The sequence below is a fragment of the Leucoraja erinacea genome, chromosome 21, assembly GCF_028641065.1.
Source record: "Leucoraja erinacea ecotype New England chromosome 21, Leri_hhj_1, whole genome shotgun sequence".
NCBI lineage: Eukaryota > Metazoa > Chordata > Chondrichthyes > Rajiformes > Rajidae > Leucoraja > Leucoraja erinaceus.
This window is the reverse complement of record NC_073397.1, coordinates 26,730,375-26,746,187: the sequence shown is the minus strand read 5'-3', so window position 1 is coordinate 26,746,187 and position 15,813 is coordinate 26,730,375. Positions and strand designations below refer to the sequence as shown.

At 37.3% G+C, this 15,813-nt stretch overlaps 1 protein-coding gene across 1 annotated transcript in view; it reads left to right on the top strand.

Annotated features, from left to right (window-relative positions):
- Positions 1-2,543, top strand: part of znf217 (zinc finger protein 217) — a 58,243-nt gene extending 55,700 nt beyond the window's left edge. Inside the window, 1 exon segment of the mRNA XM_055652451.1 lies at positions 797-2,543. The gene's annotated coding sequence lies outside the window, so the exon portion shown is untranslated.
- Positions 2,544-15,813: the final 13,270 nt, after the last annotated feature.

Sequence of the window (15,813 nt, the reverse complement as noted above, 5' to 3'; positions counted from 1 at the left end):
ATTGTCTTTATCAAAAACATGAATGAATTAATCAATAGCATTGCAAATTAAGGGAAGGTATCCCACGCCAGGGGGCCACGTGAGTGGCATGGGTGGGGAACATTATTTGTGGAAGTGAAAATGTCAAATGGAATTTTCGCACTGTAAACACTGTATATATTTATTACTTGGACAGGGGCCACAGAGTGGCACGGGTGGGGGACTGTTTGGTGAAATTTGACAAACGTCAAAAAAAATTGTACTGAAAAAACTTGTATAGTCTCCGAAAATGTCGGATGAATTTTGTTTGTTTGAATGGTTCAGGAATTGTATATGTTTATCAATTGAATAAAGTCTATTTTGAAATTAATCAATAGCATTGCCAGCTTTCATTGTATGTCCAAATTGCCCCTAAATTGAGGAGGTAATTTGGAGGCAAATCAAGTCACTTTATGACTTCTTGAAATTTCAATCTATCAGGTCTTTAACGATTTAAATGCAAATTGAAAAAAAGCTGGAGACTATTTCCCTGGCAGTTCATTCTCAATCCATGGTTTTTGCTTGATTCGTTGTTGTGCATTTTCATCGGAAGGTATAAGAGGGAAACAAAGAAAACCCAATTATGGATGGCTTTTTTACTTCCAACAAGCTTTTTTTTTTTTAAATGTTCTAAATGTCAATGTATTTAATATAGTATGTTGCCCAAGTTCTGTGCTAATAGTATAACTCCATGAATTTTTAGATTTTTTGGGGTTATTTGGAAATAGTGATTGGCCATTGGCAATTTTCTAACAGTGTTGTGTGCTCTTAACCTTAGATCTGTTGAACGCTGTGAATGGGATACTCCTGCATCAAAACTGAAGGTTCAAAAGGGGTGTCAGCTGGTCCACTGGTGAAATCTAATCACATTCGAAGTACAGAATGCACATCCAATAAGCTGTGATTTGTACATGTATAGAACACTACTATTCCATTTATTCTGGATTGCATTTTTTATTCATGCCTAAAAATGTAATCAGAGACTATATAAATATATATAAAATTGCTTTGTATTCCATTTTGATTCTGAACTTGAAATTGTACCATTTCTAATTAAAAATTATCAAGTGTTTCTGTTTTTGCAATAACTATATTGATTACTTGGCACTAGTGTATGGGCCATCAATTCTGGAATGTTGGGCTCTTTTTGTTTTGAAAGATCTTTCAAGCAGAGAACAGATTTTTGGTACCTGAAGTTTAATATTTCTGGGAAATTGTGTAACTCTTACTGAGGCTTTTCTTCTACGTTGGAAAATTGAGCAATAAATTGTATAACCTGTGGTAATGCTTCAAGCTTCGGTCTTCCAACTCTTTTTGTATACTATCTAGTCTTGGGTGGAACAGCTGTGGCAAGCAATACTTAACATTGTTTAGTTCATTTTATATTTGGGTGTGACATTAAGTCTTAGTTTGGTTAAATTGCACCAACAGTGTATCTAGAGGCTGTATGAGAGGTCCAAGCAATCACAAATTATGGTTGCACTGTGCCCTGCAAAAGTGCAGCATTTGATAATCAATAGTGAAAATGTGTGTGAATCTGGTAGACAAACTAAAATGCATTGTATTGATCTGAAACGTGGAAGCTACTCAAAAATCATACTCAAGCGTGCAACAAAAACCCCAATCTTATTGGATCTAATGTTCAAAGTTATTTTGCACACAATGACAGAATATCAGTATAGAAATTTAGTGTAAAATGAAGTTTGATTTTGTATGATTTGAATTACTTTGTGTTTTGACTATATAAATGGTTTCTTTAGCCCTACTCAATTTCAGACCATGTTTCCACGTATCCATGATTTTAAGCAGTTCATTAAGGTGGTGCAGAATGATGAACCCTTGACTTCCCTCATGGCTCAGTTAAAATGATGTATAATTATCAACAAAACTGCACCGTGGACTACCTTGTCATGACTTTTTCTCGCAAGGATAATTATTCCAGCATCTAGACTCTTGGATAAATTGTATAAAACCAGCTAATTGTATCCAAATTGTGGGCTCCTTGGACCTTCCCTTTACCTAGGTGACACATTGGATTATTACAACGTAATGGGTCAGGGATTGAACCAATATGTCACACAAGTTATTAGTTTCAAAGATTGCAACAAAAAATAACTCTTGACTGGAAATGTAAAACTGAGCATGATTAAATACTTTTACAATGAACAAAATTGGTATCCTGAAGAGGAATGGAAAGATTTTAATTGAAAAAGCCTGGATTGCATGAACATCTTTTTGTTGAGGGAACCTACTAATTATACTGCTGATTCTACCTGATTTTTTTTTTTGGTGCTTCTTTAAAGTAAAATCTTAATTTGCTGAACACTGTTTAAAATTCTACTAATGCTGAGTGTTCATCTCATTTTCCAAAAATTAAGTCTTGCTCAGTAGACATTGGGGATAATGGGACTCATCATTTGAATATTTCCGATTATTGTATTGGGTGAATTTAGTTTAACTTTGAAATAACTGAAGGTATTGCTGTATAACGGTGCTCTGCTTTGAATAAAGATTTATTGACCAGTCCCATCTTGTGCAAGCTCATTTATGGCACAACCTTTTGGAGGCAAAAGCAAAAATTGGTGCTGTGATTTTATGAGTAAATAAGTGAGTGGAATGGGCAACTTCAGTAAGTGCATCTGTCGTTTAGTCAACGCAGCTACCAAAATCTGTTCAATTGGATCAAGTATTGCATTGTATCCACATTTGCTAATCATGCATTAACAGTTCCAAGCTTTACCATCTTAAGTAGTGCTCATCACAGCTGTACTTGGATTTGTTGTGTTAATCAAAATTCAGTGAATTGAACTTTTAAGACCATGGCCCTAGTACATGTAAAACAATGAGTAATGTTCTTTGTGATGGAAAAGTTAAACATGTAATTCTACTATAGACGGTTAGTTTATTGAATTTGCCACATTTATGCCCAATATTCTACTTTTGATGTTTAATGCACATTATAAACCTGTTTGTAAATTGTATTTTGATTTATTGAAGATGATAATTGTACTTTGGTTACTGAAAAGGACAGAGTAATCCAGTTTTGGTCTAGTTTGGAGTCAAAACTCTGTGAATTAGGTAGTTTGACTAAGAGCAAGGGTCAAAAGTTATTTGGAATCCACATTTTCAAAGCTGTTCATTGTTCCAGAGTAAAATGCACTATATTGCTCTTGTGCTGGCTAGGTAGGAGCAAACAATTGTGATTATTGAAGCATTCAATTGGATTTCAAGATTTTAGTAATTGATTTGGCGGTCTTGCCTACATTTACGATATCTTACCTGGTTCATGAGGGATTTGTGACCAAGAATATTCTGTAAAAAAAAATAGGTTTGAGGCCATTTGTACATACTGCACTAGTGGGAGGATCCCTGTCAATGTATATGTCCTTTACCCAGAATCAGAAGTTATATTAAAAACAATTCAGACAATTTTATTTTGACGGGTAATGTGTGGATCTTTTGAATTAGAAACATAGAAAATAGGTGCCAGAGTAGGCCATTTGGCCCTTCGAGCCAGCACCACCATTCAATATGATCATGGCTGATCATCCAAAATTTTTCCCCATATCCCTTGATTCCCTTCGCCCTAAGAGCTAAATCTAACTATTGAAAACTTGTGGAACAAGGTAGATGATAGACTTGATTTTTGATATTTTTTATATAAATGTAAATCTGGTAATCTAACATTTACATGTAAGTACATTAGGCTGCTAAATTGGCTATTCACAAGTATGGTCAACTGGGTGAAGGGGGTTGATACTTTAGGATTGCAGGCAGTTTTTAATGAAGTGAATGAAGCTTTTGGCTAGCATTTAGTTTTCTTTAGAATTGAACTAATGGTGTTTTATTTTAATAGACTAGTTCAAAGCAATCTTTGTTTTTGAGTGAAAGGATCTTGAATGTGCAGCAACCATAGAATGTTGCAATGTCCGCCAGCTCGTAACTGCTGTTGACATAATGAAGCCATTGGACAAATGTACACTTTTCAAACTGTTTAATAGCTGTTCGTCTGATGGGTGGCTAAGGTTTATAAAAGTAAATTCATTAAAACCCCTTTCAACATTCCAGTGGTGATATGAATAAAGTATTAGCTATGCAGTGGGAGAATATGTGTTCACGCGTGTATGTGTTTGGTTTAAATATTTGCCCAAACACTTCATGTAAAGTATCTGAATGGTGATGCATTTTACCAAGATCCCAAACTCTTAATATTCTGGGGGGTGGGGAGAGAGAGAACTGCCCAATATACTGAGCATTTTTTTGAGTTGCTTGGGGTTTGTAATGTTGACACTACTGACCTCCTATGACCATTGGTTCTGATGTTTTTTCCTTTTTACCAACCTCAACCTCTGGAGAAGACTGAGCCATATGTAATTGTGCGAGAAAATGTTTTGTAGTTGTACTATTATGGTGCATTTTTGACATTGTTGTGCAGAAAATACTTGATTCCAAGCAAGAAGTTGCTTGATTATTCCAGATTATAAAATTATTGCTTGCGGGTGCATGCTCAATTTCATTAATTTCTATTATATAAAATTTTGGACATTATCATTTGCAATGACATTTTTAGGGAATTCACATACATGATTTTTGTTTTGATCGCTCAGTGTTACTATATTAGATGTTTGCAGTTGGCCGCACTCTGATATGCATATTAAGGTGTCTTTTATTTAATTCAGTTTTCTTTTTGTATTTATTACATGTTTGGACCTTTCTGATTTCCTTAAAACCATGTTTAACCATACAAGTGTTTCATGCTGTCTTTAATTTATAATGTACCATTGTTTGATGTACATTCATTCAATTTTGGAATACATTTGGTGTTTTACATCTCTGGTTCTGTTGAAGTTTTTTTTTATTCTCCCTGGGAATTATTGTTGCCGTTTGTGTGCAAAATTTTATTTTCCAATGATTTCACTGCTGCAGCCTATCGTTCCAATTTCCAGTGGGTTTGCTGCCAAGATTTGTGTCGCTTTCTGAAATTTGCCACTGTGTAAATTTTCACAGAAGTGTTCATGCACACTTTAAGTTGAAGACATGTTGAGTTGCACACGTCCATTAGTTTCACCCTTCAGCAAAAATATAGGTTTGGAATAAAAAATAGTCCATAATCACAGACAGTATTTGCAGAAAATATATTGGATAGAATATTTTATGATTGAAGATCCTGATCAGAGGCTCTGCAATACGCCAGCAAATGCAAATAAGGCAGCATAATATTTAATTGAGCATATGCCAAGCTTTAAACAATGTACCAATTCATTTGCATATGTCTTAAGATGGTGGGAGCTTGTACACTAGGATTTATCCACCATCGATGGAATAGCATTGAAATGTGAGTAATAAAACTCATGAAATTTAAATCCGTTTGCTTTATCAACTCATTCCATAAAACAAATATTGCTTATAACTGCTGCTGGGATGTAAAATGTTACTGGTCCACTCTTTCAATCTTAAAATAAATACACGTGATTTGGGGCTTTAGTGTTTTTAAGATCTAATTCATTTTTTTAATTTTGAACTTACTTAGTTTGAAAGCAGTAACAATATAAACCTCACAGTGGGTATACATTCGGGGATTGGTTAAGTAGGGAATGGAGAATATGCAACTATAATATAATAAAACAAAACAAAAGTAGCCTGTGTAGGAAGGAACTGCAGATGCTGGTTTAAATTGAAGATGGACTCAAAAAGCTGGAGTAACTCAGCTGATCGGGCATTATTTCTGGAAAAAAGGAATGTGACATTTTGGGTTAAGACCCTTCTTCACTCTGAGATTCTGGTTTCCCGTTCCACTCAGTCAGAAGAAGGGTCCTGACCCAAAATGTCGCCTATTCCTTTTCTCCAGAGATGCTACCTGACCCACTGAATTACTCCATCTTTTTGGGTCTATCTTCAACAAAAATTACCTAGCTGAAAGTGATAATACTTAAGTTGAGTTTATTAAATATTCCAATTATTATTATCATTGTACCTACTTGGCATGGTAATTGATGCTGACTGTCGAAGTACTTTTGAAGAGTTTTTTTGAAAACTTTGTACATGGCATAATTGGCTTTAATTCGGAGGTACTCATTTTGCATGGAGCAGACTGGGACTTGTACACTACCTGCTAATTGAAGTCTACCTGCTAATGTTAGTCTGTACAAAAGTTGGACTGCCCTGACCCTTGCTAAATGTGGCAATCGATCTTGTGTTTATCCAATAAAACAGAAAAGTGTAAAGATATCTCAAAGCTTTTGCACTGCACAACATTGAAGATTATGTGTCGAGTGCATTTTACTAGTCTTAATCACCACGAAAGACTGAATTTGTATAAACTACTTTTCCGAATGGGCCCAAATCACTACACGAGTCGGCAGGGGGGGGGGTGTCATGTACGTGTGCTGCTTGGATTTGGTTGAATTCTGTTCTGAGATGTAATGATATCTGAACCATGAATTGCAAGTCAGACACCTAACTGGTGGTGATTTAGTAATTCAGCTGCTATGTACATACTCTTAGTTGTTCGAAAGCTACAACACTGGCCTGGGGCTTTATACAGTATGTCCTAATTATTTTTCATCAAAGGGTATGCTCTTCACAGTTGAAATATTTTGCCTGATCTGCAACATTTTTCGCTTTTACTTAAGATGATTCTAATGCGACTCTATGTTTGTAGGGGCTTTTTGACAACGGTTCTTAATTTACACGATAAAAACTAAAATTGTGTCGATACTCCAGACGTAGTGCATTTTATTTTAAACATGGTGGATTTCTCTGTTCCTCCATGTTTAAAATAAAATGCACTGCGTGAAATATGATTTTCAGGACCATTGCAGGAAAGTTCACTCTAGGTCAGCTACATCTATACTCCCTTCATTCCACATACAATTTGGATTGTTTTTTTTAATCTAATCTTCAACAGTTTGAGGCCACATAAAGAACTGACGGAATTAGAACCTTGCAGGCTTGGTTGAATCGGTTTCAGGCCAATAATGGGAGATGTTGAAATGATGCATAGGTTTAACTGACTTCTGAAATAATTTAAAACCTTAAAATGACTTGAACTTGCATGTCTTTGTACATTATAGTTCTGGGCTAATATAGGTATTGGATTTGATCATCTGATTTTTGGGACCTAGCCTCAACCATTTTTATTTTTAACTGCTACACATACCAACATCACGTAGACTGCTTGCACTGGCATCTGATTCAGTTTGAGCATCATTTTGGATGTAGCATTTAATGAAAGTAGATTTTCCCTACGGAGCAGGGTTTGGGTCCTCTGGTGTATGTAATTGAAGTATCGGGGGGAGAGGTCGATGACAATTTTCCATGTGTCCTGCCTATGAAAATTTAATTAAAATCCGCGATTGCTATGCCTTATTGCAAAAGTTTTTGAGTTTTCAGGTGAGCACCATTGTCATACTCACACGTTTGTAACTGGCTGTCTCCTGTCCCCCTGATGTGTGTCTTACCATTTAAACTTGTTTCTAAAGTGTGGTCTGGTGTGAAACATATTTTAAAAGGTTTCTGAGCAAGGAGTCCACCTTGTGTAGATTTTGCCAATTGTTCTGGTGTAGTGTTAGCTAACTGGCCTCTATTGTGGAGGCAATTACGTTGGGAATATCCACTACTGCGTGGCTCAGGAACTGTTTAGGATGTTAAAAAAAAATGTATTATGAATAAAAATAAATTATTTTTCTACATAAACTTGTACTGTTCCCCGTCAAATCCCAGAATCATTTCACATTATGAGTTCTATTAAAGGAATTGGGATAATGTCTCTTATAAAAATTAAAAAATTGATCTCTTCATTAATTTTCTTTCTAAGTATGAGTAATATTTGCTTCCAATTTAAAACAGTGCAGTCGAATCTTATTTGAAGGGGAAATGTTTGTCATAGTGCCGCAAAATGTATGTGTGCACCAGCTATATTTTGACCCTGGCACGTCTGGAGCTTTTGTCACATTTGTAGAAATCTTAACCATTTTGTGGTGGTTGTTGATTTTACTTTTAAAATCCAACATCCATGTGTATGTTTTACCATGACTGGATTGCAATGAATCATCAATGTACTTGCTTCATATTGGAACTGAGGTAAGCATTAAAGCATTTTGTTAAAAAATGGCGATAGAAGTGTAAATAATCTCTTCTAAGCTCCAATCCAATCGAACATAACAAATTACAACAATACATTATTGACAGTTACACAGATCAATAACAGAATCTCCCTTACATTGTTGCAGGAAAAGCTTCTAGAGGAAGCTAACTTAACTTGAATAATGCAACATTTACCCTGGAATCCAAACAAACTGGCCAGGGGCTTAACACTTTAACCAATCAACACACAGCAGGGTAACTGTCTAGCAACATTATTTACAATATGTACACCTAGTTTGCATTGGCTTCTCGATTTTACCCAGGATTAACAGATGCTAATTACTAAAGTGCCAAATTAATTTATTTTGAAAATTCGATGCAAAGTTATAATTTTCATAATTAATATGAATGATTATTTTACTGCACTTTAACATTTAAACAATATTTAAATTTAAATCCTGTCTAAGCCATTTGTAAGAACAAAAATGAATTGAAGTAACAGAATGTCATGCAATCTGTCAAATCTGCTATGCCTTAATGCAAGATGACTGATCTAGCTCGGCACCATTTCATTTCTTTAGATTCCAAAGATTCTTACAAATCTACCTTGAATTGATAATCGAGAATTCTTTTGGGGTTGAGAATTCCAAAACTGGATTGCTTCTTAAGGAAAGAAATGTCTTCACTCATAAACACTTAAGCACATACTCTCTTGTTAATGTTTGAGTTTCAAAGAGTGGAATAGTGATGCAGAACTTGGTAACATCACATTCTCAATGTAAATAGGTAGGATTATCTTGCTGAGAATTCAAGATTTCAAACCAGGGAATATTTATGTTAAAACCAAAAATGCTCAATGCACTTAGCAGGCAAGGTAATGTCTATGGAAAGAGAACAGTTAACATAGTGTAGGAAGGTACTGCAGATGCTGGTTTACACAGAAGATAGGCACAAAATACTGGAATAATTCAGCGGGACAGGCAGCATCTCTGGAGAGAAGGAATGGGTGACATTTTGGGTCGAGATCCTTCTTCAGACAGAGTTGATATTGTGGATTGAAGACTTGTCAATGTCTTCTCTTGATCAAATAGTTGAAGATTGCATTACTTAATGGTCTACTGTGAATAAAAAAATATTTTAAATTGATTTAGGACATATACAGTTACATTTGCTCAGACAATACACATATCTGAGGCTGCTTACTTTATTTGCAATTGATTGATAGGATTATTTAATTTGTTTTCAAGGTACATTTTAGTATGGTAAATCCATTTTGGTGTAGCAAGATATATTAATAATTGTTCAGTAATTGGTAACTTTGGTCCCATTTATTTCAATGAAGGATAGTTTTGATGTGAGTGTTTAATAGATGGGTTAAGTGGGAACTCTACCATCTTCTTGTGGGGACTTGCCAACCAAGACGACTTCTCTCATGTTAACAAGACATTGACTGAATGGCTGATGGATGGCCTTTTCTATGCAACGGTGCCCCTCTTTGGAGCTGAAGGTAATTGCAAATTTTTAATTTAGTTTAGTCTAGAGATACAGTACGGAGATGGGCCCCATAGAACCACAGAATCCATGCCAACCAACGATCATCTATTTACACTAGTTCTATGTTACCCCACTTTCACATCAACTTGCGCGCACACACTAGGGGGAATTTAGAGGCCAATTAACCTACAAACCTGCATGTTCTGAGGATGCAGGATACCTAAGCATCTGGAGGAAACCCATACAGTCGCAGGGAGAACTGGGCTCGAACCTGGGTCTCTGGCGCTGTAAGGCAGCAGCTCTATTAGCTGCACCATTGTGCCACCCTGCAAAATGGAATGCAATTAGTCAAATCTGGACCCCAGTTATGAAACCCCTACCAAGTATTCACCACCTTGCCTTAAATTGAGGAAGACCCTGACTCACTGGCAATCAGCCATCGGAATTTGTGAATGAAGACTGCAGGTCCCGTCTCATGCACACGTCATCAACCTGTAGTCGGGTCAGCAGGCATTGCCCTGCTCTGCCGCTGGACATGAATAACTGTCGACCACTGCAGAACTCCCTGTCATGGGAAAACCATTACTCTGCACCCATGTATGAGAAAACTACCATCCAAGGTAAACGTTACCTGATTTTCTTAAACATCCCCTCGGCAACGGCTAAAGCCAGAACATGGCCTCTAAACCTGACTGCACACTTAGCATTATCATAAGACTGAAATGGCGGGTACCTCTTTGTATTGGTAATTAAAATGCAGTCAAATTTAGGTAGATTTTATTAGTATCTGTCCTATGGGTTTGAATACTTAAAGTAATTAATTGTGGTTAAAGATTGTATAAGCAGCATAATAGCAATTGCTTTTCTCAGCTAATTGAAGTGTGGGAAGATTGCTCCAGCTGAATTGGGTGACACTATGTGCATGGACGAATTGCTGCCAACAGCTTTGGTTCGGATTATTTTACTTATTCTCTAAACCAGTACAAACCCGAGCAACTCTCAGTGAAGTTTAGAAAATAAACTTAAATTCTTTGGGGTGTTGGGGATGTTGGGGGTGAAGAAATAAAGTTGATTTATAAATGGGCCATTCCATAATTATCAGTGTATTGAAGTGTTACTGATGATCTAATGTTTTCCATAAGTGTGCATATATTAAATAAAACTTTCCCACTTACTAATTGGCTATTAGAGACCTGAGAACAGTTACTTTGCAGTTGTGGATAAAATGAAATCATCAATAATTTATTTTTTCTGAAAAAAACTGTTAATTTTGTTTTTCTTCTTTCAGTTCCTTATTGGAAAACTGGGGACAACTTGGGTATAATTGAGTTCATGTGAATGGTTAAGGATGTATTAACTACTTTGTTCTGCAATAGTCTTTTGAGCGTGAGCATGATGTGTCCATATATTAATCTGTGTTGGAGGGAACTGTAGATGCTAGTTTAGACCGAAGACAGATACAAAATGCTGGAGTAATTCAGGAGAAATGGGAGACGCTTTGGGCCGAGACATTCCTTCAGTCACCCATTCTTTCTCTCCAGAGATGCTGCCTGTCCTGCTGAGTTACTCCAGTATTTTATGTCTATATATTAAACTGTTGTATTGTCAAAGTGTAAACTCTAAAGTTTATTTTACGGTGGGGAGGTGGGATGTTAGCATTTTGTTCTTTGTCCATTTGCTGAGTTCTCAACCTTGCAGATGTTAGAATGGTTAGAGTTGTGTGTGGAAAGAGGGAAACTGAGTAACATTCCTTAAATTGGGGTCATGGGTCTGGTTTTGAATTGGATTCATAGAGGTCTGTGATCAGATTGGCAATCCTTTATTGACCAATGTATGACACATCCTCAATAAAAGAACACACCTTTAGAAAGGAGATAAGGAGGAATTTCTTTAGTCGAAGGGTGGTGAATCAGGAATTCTTTGCCACAGATGGCTGTGGAGGCTGTCAATAGATATTTTTAAGACTGCGATTGACAGATTCTTGATTAGTACATGTGTTGGAGGTTATGGGGAGAAGGCAGGAGAATGGGATTGAGCGGGAAAAGATAGATCAGCTATGATTGAATGGCAGAGTAGACTTGATGGGCCAAAGGGCCTGATTCTGCTCATATAACTTTTGAACATCCAATATTAAAGGGTAGACTTTAAATACTCATGCTATTTCTGTGCATGTAATAATGCAAGTTCCTTGTACACCTAAAAAGACATGTAAATGAAATTCACTGGTAACTGAAGTTCAAATTAATGTTTCCTAATGGTTATTTTTATGGCACTTAGCATCTTGTAGCAAGCAAAAGAGCAACATGCATTAATGTAATACCTTCCTCAGGGCTCCGCAGAATGTTTAAATTGCAGTCAATGCTTTAATCAACAGAATGTAGCAGTCAAGATGCACACAGTCAGATCCTGTGTATAGGAATATAATATGTGGAATAAATACTCCTTGAAATGTTTAAAGTGCCCAGATTTCCCACCCAAGTCAAGGCCTCTGTTCTGTGACTGTCCTGTGGATGCATCAGGTGACTGGGCTGCTGCACGATGCACACTGAGTAGCTGCCCCAGCCCTGACCGGGTCCGACAGCTTGTGTTGCGCAAGTTTTGTTTCGCTTTTTAAATGTCTCATAATCGAGCACTTTCAAAAATGTCTGGAAGTGATTTTGCAAGTTTATAAAAAAATTAATTAATTAAAAACAAAACATAATTATCCAGGGAAAAATAAAGACAAATCAACAAAAGACTCTGTTAAACTTAGCTTTATAACTTATGGTCTCCATTTAACTGGACAGGCTTACAGTAAGACTGCCAACTGCAGCCGACTTAAAACTGAGAGGCCAGGTACAAAGTGCATCCAATGCCTTGGCTTGGAGTATTACGCAGCGCCCATTTGACCTCCACTCTGGTGCAGCAGCTAGGCAGACGTCCTCTGTGGAATCACTGATTAGCCGACCATATGTTCCACTGCTTGGTAAACCTCATATGCCCCTGTGAGAACAAATGGATGTGTTCTTGTTCATAGTCTCATCCCACAGGTGGGGCCTTCAACAGTCCAGCACTTCAGCATTTCTGTGCTTGTGTCAAGTCTGTGAATGTGAAGTAGGGTAGTTGCCGATTCAAGTCCCTTGGGCACAAGTGCATCTAAACTGCAGTCTATGTTGGAGGACAATCACTGCTTTACAAAAGTTAATCCATTATAAATGGCAATTAATTAATGTTAGACATTATAACGGGTCATATTTGATAGGCGTGGAAAAACATTTGTGTAAGTTACCGCTGTTTAACCTGAAATAATATTGAAAATCTTACTTTATGTATAAAAGCTTTCATGGTTTAGAACATTAACATTCATTTATAGTTTCGAAATACAGCACCGGAGACCCGGGTTCGATTTTGACTTGAACTGCTGGTCAAACAGAGTTTGTACGTTCTCCCTGTGACCTCATGGGCTTTCTCCGGGTGCTCCGGTTTCCTCCCACATTCTAAAGACGTGCAGGTTTATAAGCTAATTGGCTTCTGTAAATTGCCTGTAGTGTGTAGGATAGAATTAATGTGCAGGTGATCAACACTGGTTATCGTGGGCCGAAGGGCCTGTTTCAACGCTATATCTCTAATCTATCTAAATTAAAAAGAAAAGAATCCCCGTATCTGATGCTGCTTTATTAAATTCAATTGTTTACATAATAAGGCAGATTTAATAGTTCTAGTTTAATACATCCTGCTATAATGATTAGTTCAAACTTAATTTGCCTTCACCATGTATTAGTCATGGAGCACAAGCAAATCAACTTTACATATTCCTTAATGGTATTAAATGATGCACATGCATTCACAGGGCTCTGTCCTTGCAAAATATATAATTACCTCTAATGCTCAGATTATAAAAGGCAGAGGAAAATGAATTAAAACCCAACCATTTTGCATATGATAAGTCATTCTGTTATCAACGAGATACTTATCAACCAGACATTGAAGACAATATAATTCAAAACATACTGTATATCATCCCATTTTCTAGTCGGTCCAACTATCAGGAGAACAAAACTACAGTTTTGTGTATATAGTTTTTCTTTTATGAATTGTGCGTTTTCGTTGTAGTATTTTACTTCCACCATTTTGATTGGAAAACAGCCTATAATTGATTAGTACAGCCTTACAAAGAGTGAACTTGGAAGCTTTATTATCTAAAGCGACAAAATTAATTCTTGCCAACTAACTCCAAGTGTAATAATTGCAAAGGAAAAAAGGCACCGCACCTGCTTGTACTGAGGCCCAGGAATGTAGCACCTCGTTGTTTCATCAACTCTGTGCAATGTTCCAACTGTCACAGGCATACTTTGCACAATTGTTTAGAAATGGCATTTCCATGGTCTATTTAAAACTATTATTTTAATGTAGCCTGTTACAACAGATTAATGTACAATGAATCTCAGAACCTTGTTTCGTTGATGCTGAGATGGGAGGTGTCCAAATCATTAGATCTACAAGAAGATACAACACTGTCCTTTTCGTTTGTGGTTAACACAAGAAGGAGATTGTTGGAGTGAGGTCAATGGTTGTCTAGTAAATAATATTTCCTTGGCTGACTGAGCTCCCAGCGATTGGGCATTAATTTTTTTGCAGCGGGATTTATATTTCCTACAATATATTTCTATTTCGCATCCACAAAAGTCCAACGAGCAGGTTTCCATTGGCTCTTCCAAACCAGGGCGGCACAGGAGCGCTGTAGTGGAGTTGCTACCTCACAGTGCCAGAGACCCGGGTGTGATCCTGGCTACAGGTGCTGTCTGTATGGGGGAGGGGGTTACATTTTCCCTGTGACCATGTGGTCTGGTTTCCTCCCACATTCCAAAGATGTACAAGTTTGTAGTTTAATTGGCCTCTAGAAATTATAAATTGATCCTAGCGTGTAGGATAGTGCTTGTGTATGGGGAGAGCACTGGGGGCTTGATGGGCCATGTGACCCGACTCTAAAGTCACTGCTTGTTTCTCAAATCTATTTCATGTGGCCCTGTTGACTTTGGAATTTTCAGCTCCTCTATTCTTTCGCCCTCCAACGAGCCCGATGCTATTTTCAATTATTCACTGGGCCGATCTAATCCTTCTCTTTCCATTTATTATTAATACCACACTGAAATGGCAGCCTTCATCTTAAAATATCCTGAAGCATGTGATGCAATGAATCTTCACAGATTTGGTGTCAGTTATAGTGGCAAATATAATTCTTCTGGGTATTCTCGAGCAGCAATAAGACTTGAGCTACTTGTTGATAAATGGGGGGGATCTAGGTCGGGAAGTGAAGCAAAATGATCTCAAGACCTGTAATCAAATCACCATCCAGCAGAATATGTTGTAGGAGCTAGGTTTGTAATTTTAGCTGAAACAGTTGTGCATTTAATATTAGTTTAGTTTAAAGATCCAGTGCAGAGACAGGCCCTTCAGTTGACCAGTAACCACCCTGTACACTAACATTATCCTGCACACTCGGAACAATTTACAATTTTACCGAAGCTACTTAACCAACAAACCTGGACGTCTTTGAAGTGTGGGAGGAAACTGGAGCACCCGGAGAAAACCCACGCGGAGAACATACAAACTCCGTACTGACAGCACCTGTAGTCAGGAACGAACTCTGGTCCCCAGCCCTGAAAGACAGCAACTCTACCGCTGGGACACTGTTCTGCCCACCCACCCGCCGTGTGTCTTTCAAATAGTACTGGAGTGACATATCCAACCTATGTGATTGTGAAATAGCGTAGAGTTAAATACACAAACTTCTATAAAGGGTAATTTTAATTTAATGCCTCCTCTCAACATTCCAAAGTGTTTTGCAACCAGTGAGATGTTGAAGCTCTGACAAATATAAATGCTAGTTCAACTCGGCAGTTGGCAGAAAGCAAAACCTTGTCAGGACGGAGAAGAAATGGTGTCCACTAACAATCTGCAGAGAGTAATCCTCAATTTGAGAGGATGGATGGATGGGCCATGGTTTTGCACCTTGGCTGAAAGAAAACATAGAAGTAGATACAAGGAACTTACAAAAAAGGCACAAAGTGCTGGAGTAACTTAGCAGGTCAGGCTGCAGCTCTGGAGAGTATGGATAGGTGATGTTTTAGGTCAGGATCCTGATCTGAAGCATCAATGTAATGGTCCAGTACTGAGTAACATTTGACCGTGACTATTTGTTTTCGGAAGCTGAGAACACGCAGACATATCTTTGCA